The sequence below is a fragment of the Siniperca chuatsi genome, linkage group LG4, assembly GCF_020085105.1.
Source record: "Siniperca chuatsi isolate FFG_IHB_CAS linkage group LG4, ASM2008510v1, whole genome shotgun sequence".
Classification (NCBI taxonomy): domain Eukaryota; kingdom Metazoa; phylum Chordata; class Actinopteri; order Centrarchiformes; family Sinipercidae; genus Siniperca; species Siniperca chuatsi.
This window is the reverse complement of record NC_058045.1, coordinates 29,529,878-29,548,289: the sequence shown is the minus strand read 5'-3', so window position 1 is coordinate 29,548,289 and position 18,412 is coordinate 29,529,878. Positions and strand designations below refer to the sequence as shown.

The 18,412-nt window shown below is 40.5% G+C and overlaps 1 pseudogene; it reads right to left on the bottom strand.

The window, feature by feature from the left end:
- Positions 1–1,799: 1,799 nt before the first annotated feature.
- On the bottom strand, positions 1,800–18,146 carry LOC122874713 (annotated as a pseudogene).
- Positions 18,147–18,412: the final 266 nt, after the last annotated feature.

Genomic DNA, 18,412 nt, shown 5'->3' with positions numbered 1-18,412 from the left:
ATGGATGTAGTGAGAGAGGACATGAAGTTAATTGGTGTGAGTGAAGAGGATGCAGAGGACAGGGTTAGATGGAGGCACATGATTCGCTGTGGCGACCCCTGAAAGGGAACAGCCGAAAGGACAAGAAGAAGATGATACAGCCTATGTATGAATAAATGGAAAGCATAACAGGTCAGTCTCATGTGCCCATGACCCCACACGCCCTCTGACCTTTCACCTCTGAAAAGAATAGCTGTTTTAGCTCAACTGAGCGCACAACAACAAAGTATCGTCGTCTGGTTGTCAGTCAGCACTGAAACATCCATCTGTCCTTTGGGGCCCTCTTACTTTTGAGAGGCCAAAACATGTAACCTGTTCCTCTGGTTCTTCTGAGTCTTTTCATTCATGTGGCACCTCTGCTTTTCAGTTTCTTAAAGGAACACTCAGACATTTTAGGAAATCCTTGCATTCATCTTTAAAGCCATTTCACACTGTAACTCTAATCAGAATCAGAAATACTTTATTGATCCCTGAGGGGAAACTCTTTTGTTACAGCAGCTCACTTTCACGTCAGTGCACACAGGAATAGAAGTACTAAGCAAATCACAATATAATACACTATAATACAGGCAAGATAAATTTAGTACCAAGTAGATATAAGTATAAAATTAAAATAAGTGTAAAGTACAAAGTGGATTTACCGGTTGATGATAAGTATGTACGGTATAATAATACAATGTAATAATATAAGTAATAAGTAATAGTGCATGAACTGTCAAGTTAAGTGTACCTTATTAAGATTATTATGAGACGGTGGATATTGCACAGCAGTAATAGAAGTATGAATAAATATCAATAAAATAAAATGAAAACAGAGTATATTGCACCGGAGTATTAAACAGAGAATATTGCACAATTATTTCAAGTATTGCAGTGATGTTAATGGTCCAATGTCCAGTTTAATGACTTAGGGTCATACAGACTGACAATAATATACGTATTGCTGAGTTTTCTCCACAACCTGTTAACCTCCTCTACTATAAAACAGGTTGGGATTTTGTATTTTAGATTAATCATAGAACTCAGACAGCTGAGAGAGATGTCTCAGTAGAGATTGATAGCATTCACACCAACCATCCAGAGTCACCTGGTCGTCAGTCATTTTCTCTCATACATTTTTGATTGGTCACTTAGATGACACTGTGATGTGTGTGCTGAGAAACACACACATCATACAGGCAGAGCAGAGAGGCGGGGACAGGACGAAACGCGTGCGCCGGCTTGGTTGTGCGGAGGTGTGGGCGATTTTATTTGTGCTTCAGAACGTAACCGCCATGAAACAATCAGAAAATAACGTTTCATTTCTCTGATTCACTGCTTTGTTCTCACTAACGCCGCGCCCTCTCTTCATTCAGTCTCTAGCTTGCTCTCTCTCTCGCCCGTTGAGCTGGGGAGGAGGAGCCAACTTTGAATCATGCATTTACAATCAGCAATCGACAAATCCTACTTATTCTGCCTTTAAAATCACAAAGGTTTAAATTTCTTATATCAACTGCTGTAGTGGAGCCGATTTGACTGTGATTATAGAAATTATAGAAAGTAAACCTGAGGAACACGCTTCATTTTTTCAGCCAGAGGAAAGAAATGCTGAGTGAGAGACTGCATTGAGTTACAGAAGCAAGTGGAAGAGAGGCCGGACAGAAAGTGACATCATGACTCTCTATTCACAACCATTTACCAAAAACATAACACTAACGTGCTTTGACTGTGTTTGCACTGCAGTAAATTCATACATAGGAATTTGATTCCTGGAGACACGGGTTATTTAATATTTTATTCATATAACGACATGTTACGATGGTACATTATAACAGTCAGAATGTAGAACAATTACATTTACAATTTTCTGTCAATTTATGTCATCTAACAATCAAAAGTACTATTCTCTGGTGTCAGCTTATCTAGTGTGATGATTTGGGTTTTTCTCTGTTTTGTGTCATTGTAAACTGATGCTTTTGTCAAACTCAAAAGGAACAAGCGCTAGACATCAGCAAAAAATTGCATCCCTGCCAAATAAACAGCTCAAAGTGTGGGTTTTCTTTCTTCTTATTTTTAAAGAAGTGAAATGGGAGTGCTAGTGTGGGATGCCAAGATGTGAAAAGGTGGGTTTTCAGCCTGCAGAGGAAGATGGGCAGTGACTCTGCTGTCCTGACTTCAGTGGGGAGTTCATTGAGACATTTTGACTTGTCAAAGCAGGAAAAGCAAAGGTGGAATTGATAACATTAATGATGGCTACTTTCCATTTAGGTGACGCAGTTTGAGGACTCTGGTATGGTGCATGTTCACTCACTGACATGGCTTAATGGGACACTTAATGGAATGGAGCCATCGTTAATGTTATTATTTACAGCAGTGCTTTTCCTGTTTTGACAAGTCAAAATGTCTGCCGTGAAAAGGGTCTATCCAGAGGCAGAGGAGTGTAACGATCGGGCCGGGGTGTAGGGTTTGACCATGGCTTGGAGGTAGGAAGGAGCAGTTCCTTTCAGTGCGAAGTGGAGGATGTTGTGAGGAGGGCGTGATCTAGCTCAGCACCAGGCCCCAGTGGAGTACCCTACACAGTCTATAAGAACGGCCTGAAGCTACTCCATCGGCTTTGGAGGGCCATGAAGGTGATCTGGAGGAGAGGGAAGCTGGCCCAGTCATGGAGATACGCTGAAGGGGTGTACATAACGAAAGAGGAGTGATCCAATAACATCGGCCAAGTTCGGATCATCTCCTAAATGATGGGGGGAAAAGGGTTACCTAAAGCTAACTAGCCATATCCTAAGATTACCATAGATAACGTTACATAAAACACCACCGCACAAAGTAACCTAAATCTATAGCTAATGTATAGCTATATGTTGCAAAATGAATTCATTACTGGAATGGAATGGAAGGGGGGAGGGGGAGAGTGTCATCTAGTGGCTGGATGTTATCAATGTTAGCGATAGCACCTTTAACACAGAAACACAGGACTCTCCCAAATTATGTAACAATCCTATAGATTTATGTTATAGCCACCAGTTGTAATTAATTCAACTTATTTTCTGAGAAATCATGTTTTGTACGTCAGTTTGGCGGACAGCTCTACATACTAAAATACTCATGAGTCTCGCCACTGTTGCCAAGTAGAAGAAGCCAGTCAGTGACAATGTTGTTGCAGTTGGGAATAAAACACTGTGAATTAAACCAACACTGACCCAGAATTTAAAAGTGAATTGATTTAAGCTGTAGATTCTATCGTCAGTTTCCTCTTTATCTTCCACCCGCCATTAGCACGCGCGTCACACAATTTTAAGCTGGGTAATTGAATGCTTCTTGCAAAAATGCACGCATATCAAATATCTGCTACCTTTCTTAAATTCCGATAAAACTGAAATCCTTATCATTGACCCTGACCCTAGTCCCAGATCCAGAGATGCTAGGGGTCCGAGCTTTTGCTGTTAGGGCACCTCAACTCTGGAACGAACTGCCCACAAACTCAGATTTGCAAAATCAATATCTTCTTTTGAAATCGATTCTGAGCATGTATTTTTATCCAAGGGCTTTTATATAACCTTATTCAAATACATACATTTGTATGCATGTGTGTATTCACAGTATGTGTGTAAGTAGGTTGGTTTATGGTTGTGTGAAATGCATATGTATGTTGTGTTTTTCTTTTTCCCCTCATAAAGCACTTTGTAATCTCTGGTTTTGATAAGTCTTATTATTATGACCAGATATTTTGAACAGTTTTTCATCTTTTGTACTGATGATTCAAGCAGGAAAATTTCATGTCCATCCAAGCTGTAGAAATATATAATCATTAGCTGTCGCCTTGGTTACAGGTGGGAAAGTGAAGCTGCACCAGGGTTTGTGCCGCCATACAGATTCTCCCTCAGAAAGACCAGCGTCTTCCTCCAGGCGTCTTCCTGAGCACGAGAATGTGCCGCTGTCTCTCCTCCCCACAGAGCCATAACTGCAAAGACAACAGGAAACTGAAACGTCAAAAGCCTAAAGTCCTGATTTTGGAGAGTTTCTGTTACTGTCTACAGCTTCCCAGTCTGAAGTTGAACCTACCCTTCTCACGTGTATGAACTGTTTTGAAGGTGCTGGCTCGGGCGCGTGCGGGGTGTACGGAGGTTCAATCAGGTGGCGGCATTCGGGCACGACAAGACAGTCAGCAGGTGGCTATTCCCTTTCGCTCCATCATCTCCTGATCTGGAAAACAGGAAGAAAAAAACCTAATCTCTCTATTTGTCAGATGGTTTCATAATGTATATATTTATGTTTCTAATACTGTTTTTACTGCTGTCATCTCTGATCAGTATGGAATCTTTCCAGAACAGACACAAAACTTCAAGACCTAAATAACATGCCAGCATTGTTCTCATGTGCATAATTGCATAAAACATACATTATTTGGCAAAAAGCATAGAAACTGTTACAACACTGGTTTGCTCTGTTCCTTATTACATCCCTGTGTGTTTGCTGTTTTCATGAAATAAAAATACATTTGAAAAAGGGCAATTATTTAACGATTTCAATAAAAGTGTAAAACTGAAAATAAAAATAATTAAATGGCTGAGTTTTAATAAGCTAGTAAATTGTTTCACACAGTGTTGGTTCATTTACATATAATGCTCTATTTATTCATATGATTAACTTATTTCTAGTGTCTAATCTTTTAATTTAATATTGGCCATTTTGGAATTCCATATAACCCAGTAGCTTTTCAGTTTCCTCTCAGCGATTAGTAAAGTTTAATCCAACTTTGGTTATCCTGCGACTTCAAACCTCTGGACCAAGCTTGTTATTCACAATGGATGTTGTCATGTCAGTAAACTCACGTCCTGTGCAGACTCGTAGGCAGGCCAGTTCTGATCGTCCTCACCTACAACCAGCAACAGAGGACACTGGAGTCGTCCCACCTGCTCAGAGACAAACAGCAGCAGCATTTCAGCTTTTATCACCGGCTGCAGCTTCAAATATTTATGCATTACCGGACATCACCTGTGGACAGCGCTCGACTGGTAATCTGGCACACCAGGCATTTTCCCAGTGGGCCAACGCACTTTGATCAGGGACTCTCAGGGAGGGCGCAGGGAGGTAGTGTGTGTGCCAGGCCATGATGACAATGATGATTGATGATTAATTCAATTAATAGCGATGATAATGAGATAAGATAACATAATCGTAACGCTATCAAAGTGAGACCGTCAGCTACTGCTGGTGCTCACTCAGTTTTTTTAGCCTGTCGCAACTTTGGCTGACTATGCGTTAACTAGCTAACATGAGAGTTGGCTAAGCAGTGAGTGACCTAGGTCCATAACGTATCATAATATTAAAATGATTAGGCTAATGGTTCCCTTGATAAAGGCTGTATAATAGGTTACATCTGTAGCTCTACTGTGCAAAAATGTATGCCTGCTTATGTATTAGCCTAGTACCGTGAAAGAAATAGCCATTTCTAACAACAGGCAATCAAACAAGCACACTCCTTGATTTAATTGCCTTATCACATACACAGGTCTATTACTCCTCTCTGAACATTAATATAAAACAAAAAGGTGATCTATTAACTGTGTAAACACCTTATGCAATAGTCATCATCAATATTTGGATACTTGAAATCTGTATGAACTGACCAACCACCCTGAGTCTGGATCTGCTTGAGGTATCTGCCTCTTAAATGGACGTTTTTCCTTGCCACGGTCGCCAACTGCTTGTTCATGGTGGGAATTGTTGGATCTCTGTAAATAATATTAAGAGTACGGTCTAGACCTGCTCTATGGGACAAGTGCAAAAAGATAACTTCTGATATGAATTGGCGCTATATAAATAAAATTGAACTGAATGTAATTGAATAGTTAGTTCCAATGAAATAAGATGGAACAGCTCCATTCATTAATTGAATAAACAACTATTTGCATTATCAGTATATTATTGTTAAATTGTACAGCTTTTTGCACATCTTTGTCATGGAATTCCAACAATTCTGGATCTGAATTTATAATCATGTTAATACCCCACCCAATTAATTGTAATCCTCTCTCCCTCTCTTATTATGTCATTGTTTAGTCAAGCCAGGTTGTTCAGGTAGCAGTGGAGGAGAGAGACGCTGTGGACTACTTTGCCCGTCCTGAGCCTGCTATGATGCAAGTTGCTTGCTACTTTGTTGTAAGAAACAAAACAAAAAAAAAGAAATTGTGGGGCAGCATGGTAGCTGCAACGTTCCCAATTTGATTCTTGCTGGGAAATATTGTACTAACAAACAAATGCAAAATGCCATAAAAAAAAAAACAGACACTTGCTTTTGAGACCAAAAACACAATTACAAAACTGAAAAATTAACTGTGTAAGGAAAAGACAGAGAGAAATTCTGGCTGGTGGTACTCACGTCCACTTTGAGTACGGGGTCGGTGGGAATGGGCAGCAGCAGATCTCGCCAGATCACCTGGTTCTCCTCAGTGATGCGAGTCTTCCCAGCGTTCCTAATTGGACAAAATAAATAAATAAAGACTCTTCTTCACTCCACATCTATGTTTCACTTCAGATTCAGTTTGAACACACCTTTAGAGCCTTACCAATAGTGGAGCAAAGAAATAAATAATAATAAAAAACATATATAAACACACACACACACACACACACTATTTTATGTATGTAATATAAAGTTTGTCCTGAGGGTGGTGCTACAGGAATCAATCAATCAAAGTTTATTTCTATAGCACCTTCCAACAACCGAAGCTGAACCAAAGTGCTGTACAACATTAAAAACAAGATAAAAAATAATAATGATAATAACAAATAATAATAAAAGTACAAATAGGTCAGCAGAGCACATTACAACATTAAGATAAAGAGAAGTGTCACATGGCCACTAAGTGTTCAAAAGCTATTCGAAATAAGTGGGTTTTAAGTTTGGCTTTAAACAAAGGCCGGTCAGTGATGGAACGTAAGTCAATGGGCAGAGAGTTCCAGAGTTTCGGGCCGGCCACTGCAAAAGAACGGTCGCCCCACTGTTTGCACCGGGACCGGGGGACCTCCAGCAGATGTTGCCCAGCAGATCGTAGAGCTCTGCCGGGTCGGTGAGGGCTCAAAATCTCACACAAATAGGAAGGTGCAAGGCCATTGACTGCATTAAAAACAAATGTCAAAATTTTAAAATGAATTCTGAACTGGACAGGGAGCCAGTGCAGGGAGTATAGGACAGGTGTGATGTGCTCGTGTTTCCGACTGTTAGTGAGCAGGCGGGCCGCAGCATTTTGCACAAGCTGCAAACGGTGAAGACCAGCTTGGTTAACTCCCACATAGAGCGCATTACAATAGTACAATAGAACTAACAAAAGCATGGATAGCTTTCTCCAGGTCACAACGGCTCAAGAAGGGTTTAACCTTTGCTAGGAGGCGGAGCTGAAAGAAGCTTGCCCTGACCACAGAATCAATTTGCTTATCAAATTTTAGACTGCTGTCTAATTTCACCCCTAGATTTTTCACAACGTGGTTAAAATGGGGGGTCAACGCAACAAGACCAGGAGCTAAAACATGTAAAGTAGACATGTAAAACAGAGCATGATGACGTCAACTCCTCAATTTGCGGATGCCGTCTGCGGTTTAAAGTCCACCAGAAACAATGGTTTTGGATCAGGCCCAGTCGAACCAGCAGATGTTGGGACAATTTCGAGAGTGGGATTGTTATCGAAGGAGGAGTGGAAGGAAAACTTTTGCATGTCCAGAGCATCACTCACATCTTCGAGTGAGCTCCTTCGTCCGTACATCCAAGGGAAATCAAAGGTGATGAGATCTCCAATAGGTGTTTTGAAAAGGTAGCCTGTAGACTTTATTACCTAAGCGATGAGGGGAGACTGCGGAAGACAGCTAACACCTTTGGCCTGTTGCAACAGAGTGTCTCAAACATTGTTAGGCAGGTCTGTAAAGCCATAACAGTCCATCTAGGCCCACAGTACAAAAGGCTGCCTTTCACCGAACCCAAAGTAGAAGAACTCGTCACAGGGTTTGCCCATGGTATGCCGCAGTGCTTGGGAGCAATCGATGGGACTCATATTGAAATTAAACAGCCACCTACCAACTCCACGGATTACATCAATAGAAAGGGGATGTTTTTGGTTAATGCCCAAGCCGCATGTGACTCATCGATGTTGTGATGGCCCGGAAGCATTCCCGATGCTCGAGTGTTCGCCAATTCCCAGTTGAACACTCATTTCAAGAATGAAATCCCATGCCTTAAAAAAACTAATTGTGGAAGACGAAAAGCCTATCCCAGTTTTTCTGCTTGGAGATTCGGCTTGTCCCTTATTGCCTTCCTCATGAAGGAGTATGCAAATGTTGGCTGCAACACTCAAGAACAGTACTTTGGCTTGTCTCTGTGTCAAAGCTGAATGGTAACTGAATGTGCTTTTGAGCGATTGAAGGCGAGGTTTGGGGTGCTTAGAAGGGCTATGGACATAAACCTGAATAACGCTTTTGTCATTTATGCATGTTTTGTCTTACATAATTACTGCAAGGCCTGTAAAGAGACAGTTGATGACAACCATGCAATTTGACCAGGAATACCAGCCCCCCACGCAGAATAACTGTTAGCGAACTGACTGCAATGAAGCCGAAAGAAAAGAGTCAGAACGGTGGTTACAATTCCTTGACCCTTAACTTGTGATATCACTGGTGGTACATGTAAATAAGTAAAGTAAAATAAGTAAAAATAATAATACAGATTTCTTATGTACATAAACATGTTTATGTTTCTGAGTTGCATATTTTGTTTTTTGTTATAAAAGTTAATGTTTTTAAGCAACAACAACACAAAGGTGTCGAGCCATAGAGCCAAAAACATGTGGGCACTTGTTTCAGATGTCCGTTTTGTTATTAGGGCCTAAAGATATATCTGGGTTTTCTATTGTTATGCAATATATATTTATATGCATAGGCCTATACATAAACATGTTTTCACAATGATGTTACATAGGATGTGTATTAAGAGACTCTGTGATCATACACTATGTTGTGAAACAGATTTCAGTTTTTTGTTGTTACTGTTGAGCCATTCAAAAGTATTTTTTATTTAATTATCTTAATTTTGCATGCAAGTGCAAAATTTTTCATTTCATGTCTAGCTGTACATTCATCCACATATGCTATACATTCAATGTGGTCTAATGTGTAACATAAGTTATAACTGATGCAACAAAACTGTAAACAAAGTAGACCTAAGTGCAAACCACTTAAAAACCTGAGGCCTAACTGCAACATGAGGCTATTAAATGTAAACAATTTAATGATAATAATCAACGTTATTTCTATAGCGGGAGTTACAAGCTGCTTCGCAAAATACAGTACCATACAATATAGGTGCAAAGATAACGAATCATAGAGAAATAAAACCAAAAATTGTAAAAGAACATCATACACAGAAAATGCAATAAAAACAGAGATTTCAAGAAGTGGTAAAACATAGAGAGATAAAACAAAATATAAAAGAACAGCATTAAAACATTTGAATAGACATAAAAATATTATACAAGACCCGTAGCCCATAGTGCAATATCACTTAAAATACCAATTTTAAGTGCTTAAGTGCAACATGAGGTTTTTAAGTGTAAACAAAATATGCCTTAGTGCAACATTAGTATTTACTCTGAGTAAAAGTGTGTTTCACTTCAACAACAATCAGCAAAGATCAAACGTACCTAAAGTAAATCCCATAATTTTTTTGCAACTGAGGCAGACACACCAGCAGACACGATTTCCGAATCTCGGGTAGCAGGATCCAGACTGGCACAGGAGGTCTCGTCCACACCAATAATATCTGCTGACTCAATGCCAGCAGATATGGAGCTCGTTGCGGGCGAGCCAACCCAAACCCGCTCACACAGCTCAATGCACAGCAACATTACCATGTCCACTTCGGCGTCCTGTGTCAACTGCCCCACGGTACTTTGCCTGGATGGTTTTGAGCTTGGTCGATATTATTGCCTTGTTCACCGTGTCTTTTGAAAGAGGAAACTCTTTCCCCACTTTATCCAAGTCTTCTTTGTCAGGAATCTGTTCCTGAAACGCCACCAAGATGTCTTCATATTTGGTATGACAAGACTCCCAGTCAACGTTTTCTTGGGCTTTCATCACCTTGTACTGTAACGCGATGCTAAGCAGCAACTCCTTTATTTTATTAAGAGTACGGTCTAGACCTGCTCTATAGGAAAAGTGCAATAATTCTGTTATGATTTGGCGCTATATAAATAAAACTGAATTGAATCCACCTCATCGTCCACACATTTTCACATTTTGCTTTCGGTTTCGCCATAGCACCTTGGGCCATGTTCCAGAAAGGTGTTAAATAAATAAGGTAAATAAAATAGGTATCAAATAACTCTAAATAAAGAAATAATTAGCTACTATTGTTTGATTTGTTACTACCACCATAGGAAAGTAAGCCCACTACACATGCTCAGAATGTTCTTCTGTATTTGACATTTCGTTGATGTAAGACTTTCACCACCTACTGGCCCAGCATGCTTGTTTGAGTGTTTGGAGTCTTTTTTGAGTTCTGGTGTGGACAGAGATATTATATAAAACAAAGGTTGTGTGAACAGAATTTTTTTTTTTTTTTTAAACGGAGGGGGAAAATATCTGTTTTCAAAATATCCGAATATGTGTAGACAACACCTGAGTTGTTGAAGAAAAATCATGAAGTCACTGACAGCAGATCAACTTACTTGCCAAAGGAAGTCAACATTTGTTCCACAGTTCCGTCAATCGGCTGCACATGACTCCCACTAATACACACCGCACACCTGAGCTGTAGGAACACATACACACATGAATATACACCCACACTTAACATGCAGAGGTTCAGCTGAGACAGAAACCTGATCAGAATTAATTTTTGATGGACAAGCAAGATCCAATAGATGCAGAAAAAACACACAAAATGACAAAGTACTAATGTTTAAAAAAATGTTATGGGGAAACACTAACAATTATCAATACGTGATCTTATGAATACTACTGAAAACATATTGAAAAGTGTTCCAGTTATGACATTTCAGACTGAAATCAAGTCTTTTCAATGGAATCAATGCGATCAGTGCATTCACTTGCAGAGCCGAAGTAAATTGTTGCAGACCTTTGCATGGAGTTCAACTTTGGTGAACGTTGACTTGAAGATTCACAACATTGACCAAGTTGAAAATGGGTGCTTCTCATTAATCTTAAATGCCTCCTCATTCCCCTCACTTGCGTCTTTTCCTTGTGTAGTCCCGCCCACATTAAACGCAAGGGAGAGATGCAGGCAGGAGTCCAAGGGACGAATAAGTTCAGTTCAATTAAAGTTAACACTTTGAAATTATTTGTGGGGGACCAAGCTAGCTAGCTAGCTTGCTAACTGGTAGTTAATTAACTGGTAGCACGCCAGCTAGCTTGGCAAGTTATTTTGTGAGACTAGCTGCAGCATGTTACTGGCTAACTTCCATGTTTTCAGTTAGCTTCCCAGCCAGAATAGTTCAGTAGTATTGTGCTATTAGCAAAATTAGCCACAACCACATGTAGCCACTGCACAAACCTACAGGTAGCTACTGTCACCAAGCTTCTAGCACAAACTATTTTTCATCTGACCACGTACTTACCTGCAGTTTTCGACTGTTAGCAACTAACATTAAACTAGTGGAGCTATATTAAGCTACGTCAATATGACAAAAGTAACTTTCAGCTATCTTTCAGTTGTCTTACCTTTATAACTTGGGAGTAAGCAGCCATTTTGAAGGTGACACTGGTGCCAAAGGAAAGACCCAACATGGCGATCCTGCTGCCGAGGACCTGAGGATGCTGCTCCAGGACTCTGTAGGCCGTCTGCAGCAAGAAAACATGCCAGAAAACAAACTGTTACAGCTGTGACATCTGTCAATAAAGTGCGAGTAAAGTGACAGTAATGAGCTCAAGTGTTCAACAGTCTAATGGCCTGAGGGATGAAACTGTCCCTGTCCATCTGTCCCAGATGCTGCAGTACCGTCTGCCTTGAGTCCAGGACAGGTCCTGACGCTGCTGACTCTCTCCTGTTGATAGTGTCCTTCTCTCTGTTGCTTCCTGTTGTCCAAGACCCTGTCACCGGTGATCAGGCCAATGATCGACACGACTGCTGACGACACGACCAATGACAGTCGTGTCGTCAGCAAACTTGATGCTGTGTGTGGCCACGGATAAAACAGGAAGTACAGCATACATTCACACACTGATGGCAACTGCTCAGTTGGAAGACTAATCATTCATACAGTCACACGCAAATTGGGCTTCAACATGTGGGCTGGGGGAAACTGGGATCGAACTGCCAACCTTCCGATTGGTGGACGACCCGCTCGTAGAACGGGTAGAATGCTGAACTATGTCAATGAACAACATTCTCACATACTTTGTGTTTCTCTGGTCCAGGTGGGAGCGGGCCATGTGGAGGGCTATAGTGATGGCGTCATCAGTTGATCTGTTTGGTGTGTATGCAAATTTAACTGGGTCCAGTGAGTCAGGGAAGGAGGAGGTGATGAAGATTTTGACTAACTGCTCAAAGCACTTCATGATGGTGGAGGTGAGTTCTACTGGGCGATAGTCATTCAGTCAGAGGGTTTTGGTTTGTTGGGGACAGGGACAATGGTGGTCTTCTTAAAACGTGAGGACTACAGATTTAAGCAGTGACATGTTGAAAATGTCTGCCAGTTGATCTGCACACACCTTGAGAGCTCGGCCAGGGATGCCATCAGGACCAGGTGCCTTGCATGGATTAATCCTTTTGAAGGATCGACACACATCTGCCCTGGATACTGCTAGTGGGCAGGGGTCCTGGGTCTTTTGCACCTCCTCAGCCAGGAAGTTGTTCTCAAAAGTGTGCATAGAAGGTGTTCAGTTCATCTGGGAGAGATGCAGAAATTATCAGCACTGCTAGTTTTCCTTTTGTAGTCTGTAATAGTTCTTAGTCCAGCCCACGTTTCTGGTGTTGGAGCCCTAATAGTTAGACTCCACCACCAGTGATGGTGACAACTTGTTTATTTTAGTCCAATCTGATATTCAGTCTTAGATGTGTCACAAAACTTCTGACAGCTATTCTAACTCAAATCTGAAATCTTTTGAATTGGCCATATATTTCCATAAACCAGCTTTCATCATGTCTTTGCAACTGGTCCATCAATGTGAAACAGGCTGCTGTAATGTGGGTGTGATCTTTAACTCTCAGCTTTCTTCTCAGAGTCAGGTGACTGAATAGGTACGGTCATGTTTTCTGACCTTAAGAAACTGTCAGTGAGTTTTTTCTGGTCTGAATTGAGAGTCTAAGAATAGAGAGTGTCGTATGTTATACAGATTATAAAGGCCTCTGAGGCAAGTTTGCAATTTGTGATTTTCGGCTGTATGAATAAAATTTACTTGACACAGCTGGACAATAGTGGCTCTCTGTGTTTAGAGATACGTCAAAAACCTCTGCTGCCTCCAGCCAATCAAAACTGCTGCTGCCAGGCTGTTGACAGTTATGACTATATTAAACCATTGAGGTTAATTGTTGATTTGAAGATTTTATCGATTAAAATCCCTAGAGGGTCAGGCCATGTGCTACATTTTTATAACAATAAAGTATAAATGTAATAATAATAATAACAATAATAATAGTAATAGTAGTAGTATGATAAATTGATTTCAGGTTCAACAACAAAAACCCAGCCTATCTGGGTCAAACTCTGAACAACACTTCCTCCAGTTGTTTTTAATTTCAACACTTGAGCAGTATCTGGTCTGAGTGAATGAGAGTCTCTGTAAAGTTGAATGAACTTTACATAACTCGACATGATCCTGTTCGGATCCAGTTGCACTTCATGAACAGCACCCTGACCCCAGGGCACCATGGCTTCTGTAGTTTTTGATAGGAATTTTGGGACCTAAAATGCAATTTACTGTATATTATACTTTATAGTTATACTTAATACTATAGTAGATCTTTTAAAAGGTGGATGTTGTATTTTTAAATATAAGATTTGATTTATAGTTGTAGTTAGACTGTAAATGACATGCGCCTCCTCAAAAATGTAAGTAAACGTCGGTGCTATGGTGGTACCATGTGCAGACAACAAGAACTGTGATTGGCTGCTTGTGTTTACTCCTAAAAGTTTAAAATCAGCAGATTAATCAATATTGTGTCAAGCTGCTTGTCTGTCAGTTTGTTGTGGAGTTCTGCTGCTCCCTAGTGGCCATATTGTTAAGGATTTTCCAAAACCCTTAAGTTATTTTGAGGTATTCTGAATGAACATTGATATTACATTTTTTTATACTATAGATGCTCATCAGGTTTACCTCAAAGTACTGGTTGTCCACCATCTTCCCGGTTTCTATGGTGATTTTAGGGGTCATGTAGTCGAGGGCCAGGGAGGCGATGCCATGGGAGGCCAGCAGCGCTGCACGGTACTCCACCAACTTCCCTCCACCCCCCCACAGGTCCAGAAGGCCAGGGAAAGGTCCTGATCCTTCAGACGAGTCAAAACACCAAAAACAGTTTATAGTTTACACAACGATGATATTGTATATTTCTGATGCTTCTGCAACTCTGGGTTTACATTGGATGGAAACGTTTTTGAGTGTTTCCTGCCTTCATTTTTTACTTGGTCATTCAACAGTAAAGGCTGGTCGCAACTAACGTATGCTGAACTTGGTTAACTTTCATGGTTAATGGTAGTCCATTGGTCATTGTTGCTCAGAATGTCACACCTGAACTCCACCCACAGGACACCTCCCTCCAGACTCTCCTCTGGTCCTACCTGAGGGCAGGAAGAGGGTCGCAGTGAGTCCGCCCTCTGTGATCGGGATCCTGCGGACGCCGGGAGCCATGTACCAGCGCTCCACCACCACACTGGCCAGAGGCACCTGATCAGCAAAGCCCTCAGTCTGGTGACCCTGGTACACCGAGATCGTGACCTCCATGGGAGTCTGGACATTAAACTTCCTCATTCTGAGGGATGATGGGAAAGAATCAACTCTGATAATGATACTTGATTTGATATTGATTGTCATCACTGGAACAGCTCTATCTTTGTTGGCCTACCTGAGCCCAGGCTTGCTGCCTGGAACTGGTCTAAGGCTCCACAGTAGACCCATCGGTTCAACCCCAGAATATGTCCCGCCCAGACTGGGATCCTCTGAAACTTTAAGTAAAAGGCATGAAAAATTATTTCTCTCTTTTGATGTTCATTCTTTCCATGAAATTCCATAATTTTATTAAAACATGTTTTTGCTGCCATTCACAAACTTTTCAACACAAACATTTGTAAATGAATTTGACTGGATTTTCTAGGTCTAGGCATTGAACCACATACCGTTCACAGTCCCACTGGCGTTGGCGGTGTAGCGAGCAAACGCCTCCCAGCTGTGTCCGTCTTCACACTGGTAGAGGGCGTGGACGGTCAGCTGGAAACCAGGTGGGACGTTCTGGACCAGGACAATAAACTTCTCATCCACGAGCCCTCTGGACGGCTGGACCGACAGCTTCACACAACATTGCTTCCTGTCCATGTTGAACTGAGCAGACAGATAAAATAATCAGAGACGAATACTGGTATGTCAAAACGTGGACAAAGTAATAAACCAAAACTATATGACTGGAAAGATGCCACTAGAGGTAAGACAGGAAATGTTTCTTTGCTAATAATGGAAGATGGTGAATTCAGTTCACCAGACAACATTATTTGTTTGTTCAAATGCCTAAAACCAGGGTTACCAACTCTCGCTTTTCTCTGCAAAAGTGCATTCTGAAGTTCAGCTGAAGCTAATTTTGAAGGCTACTAAGATGTGAAGCTATCCTTTAACCATAGACGTGGCTGATCAGACAACTGTGTGATAATTTCGGAAGGTACTGACAAATAAGGTCATTCTGCTGCTAAGGGCGTCAGATCAAAGGAACCCAGGCAGGCGATGGCAGACAGTTCAGTACTAACATATTGCGGCAACCGCTTTTGGCTCAGTTCCGTAGCAGTTGGCATTTAACTGACATTCTTACATCCACCATTTTGTCAGATTTGTAACCTAGCAAATACTGACAGGTGTCTCTTATCTATTTCCGAAATGCCCTTGCTGGAGCATTATTTGTGGGCACGCTTTTATAAATCACTGTGTTTTTGATTGGTCTTTGTAATTTGAGATGTTAATTTAGTTTTTCTGCAATCGGTTTACTGCTAACCAAGCTACTGATTATAGCTGCTTGCTGTCTGAGGTTAAAGTGTTTCTAATGCATCATAAGTAAGTGTTCATTTACTTTTGGACTGACTGCTATGTACCTTTAACTGGTGATACTTTGTTTTCTCCTGGCATGAGGGACAATACTGTATAACTAATTTGGCTTGAATCCAGTTTCCTTCACACTGTTTTTATGATATCTGTGGCCTACCTATTGATTATGGTTTCTCAAGTTTTTCAGATTTGTAATTACTGTCACTGACTTTGCTGTTATACTAACACTGTTTTCACAGTCAATTGCTTCCAGTAAATAATTAAAAGGCGAACTCCTGTCTTCAACATTCATTCCTATGAGGGCAGAGCAAACATCATTAACAGTCAAAGTGTCTTAAGAAGAAGAATTAGTATAATGCCAGTAAAATACTGCTACAAGAATGTGCAGAGTATTGTCGTATTTTGTGGAGTCTAAACTAACACTGGGTTTTATACAGTAGTGGAGGAAGCATTTATATTCTTTACTTCAGTAAATGAGGAAATATAACACTGTAAAATGTTGCAGAAGTAAAAATATGCAAGTCAACAAAATGTACTTAAAGCACCAAAAGTAAAGTACAGAAATATGAGTGTTACACTATTAGATTGATATTGCTGCATTAATGTTTAAGTAGCATTTTCTGGTTGTAGTTGGTTGAGCTGGAGCTAATTTGTAAACAGTTTATGTTACAGGAACAATATGTTCCTGTCATCTCCTAGAAAGGAACTGATATGTCCATCTGAAGGTTCCTGGAAAGAACTATGTAATTTGGTACTAATTATAGGAAAAAACCGAGTCAGTGTTCAATTGGTACACTTCGAATTAATTCATTTGTATGAATTGCTAGTCTAAGCTACATAGTCTTATAGGCAGTGCACCGCAGGTAAGCTGAACATGCAAAAATGTGAAATTTGTCTGCAGGCAAGCATACAATTGTACATATATGGGTAAATTACACATGAGCATTTACTTGGGCTTAAATGGATCTCTGTCAGTTTTAAGATTTTAGTTGGGAATTCCTCTTCCTTTACAAATCAATGAGACTTTATAAACCTAACATTGTCTGTCTCAGAACTATCTTGGTAAAGTATTGTAACTACAGCTGTCAAATGTATGAGTAGTAAGTACAGTACTTGAGTAAATGTACTTCACAAGAAGTCACACAGAAGTCTGTTTTGTACATTAAGAGACATTTTTCATGCTTACATTAACAGTGCTGTTCTATGTGGTAATATTGCACTCTATATGAACATATAACTTATCTTTAGTATTCAGATACCACAGGTATCCATAAGGTGAAGCATACAAGTGTGTATCAAGTCCAGTCAGTATTTATTTAGGGCTTGTGTGTGCAGGGTTAAGGTTCATTGTTAGATAGCCTATATTGTCTGCGCATACTTTAACGGGACATTATATTGTAGTAACATTCATTATCCACACCTATTCATGTATTAACCAAAACTGATGCAGCTGCTCACGGTTGAACTACTTTGCCTCATCGGCTGTGAGCATTATTAGATAACTTAGTAGTAGAACTCTGGCAATATTTAGCTCAAAGATTATTTAAAATTAACTCTTCACATAGTTTCTTCAACACAACTGAATAAGTCATTCACAGAGTCAGAGAGGTTCTAGTACGGGTCAGAAAATTGTATTAATCATCTGGATCGCTGTACTCAACTCTGAATATAAGCTCAAAGTCCACAAAAACGCCTAATTCCCTCTCCGACATTGCATAACTATTGCTTAAATTAGTGTCCATGCTCAGTGAGAACAGACCTTAGAGCTGTTGTCTTCCGGTTTGTCGTCTGAGCTGCAGTTTAACTCGTCACAAAATCTGGAAACAAAGTTGTGGCTGAGTCTGTGTTAATCCAAGTTACTTAACCACCTGAAGTTCAGCCCCACTGGGTGGAGCTTCAGTCTCCTCCCATAGCAACATCACTCTGTCTGGACTCAAGATGGCGCCATCGAGTCACCGAAACTCCACATTCTGGATCCATGCCGATTTTACGCATCAGTGTGTCGGTTAGTATAGGTCTTAGAGTACTATATGTACTATAAAGTTTAGTCTTTTTTTAGCTTTTCAGGCTCCAAAGAGAGCTGCGCTGTTGTGGCTGAAGACTCAGTTTCCAAATAATAAAATCTGGGAGTGTGGAGTAAGAA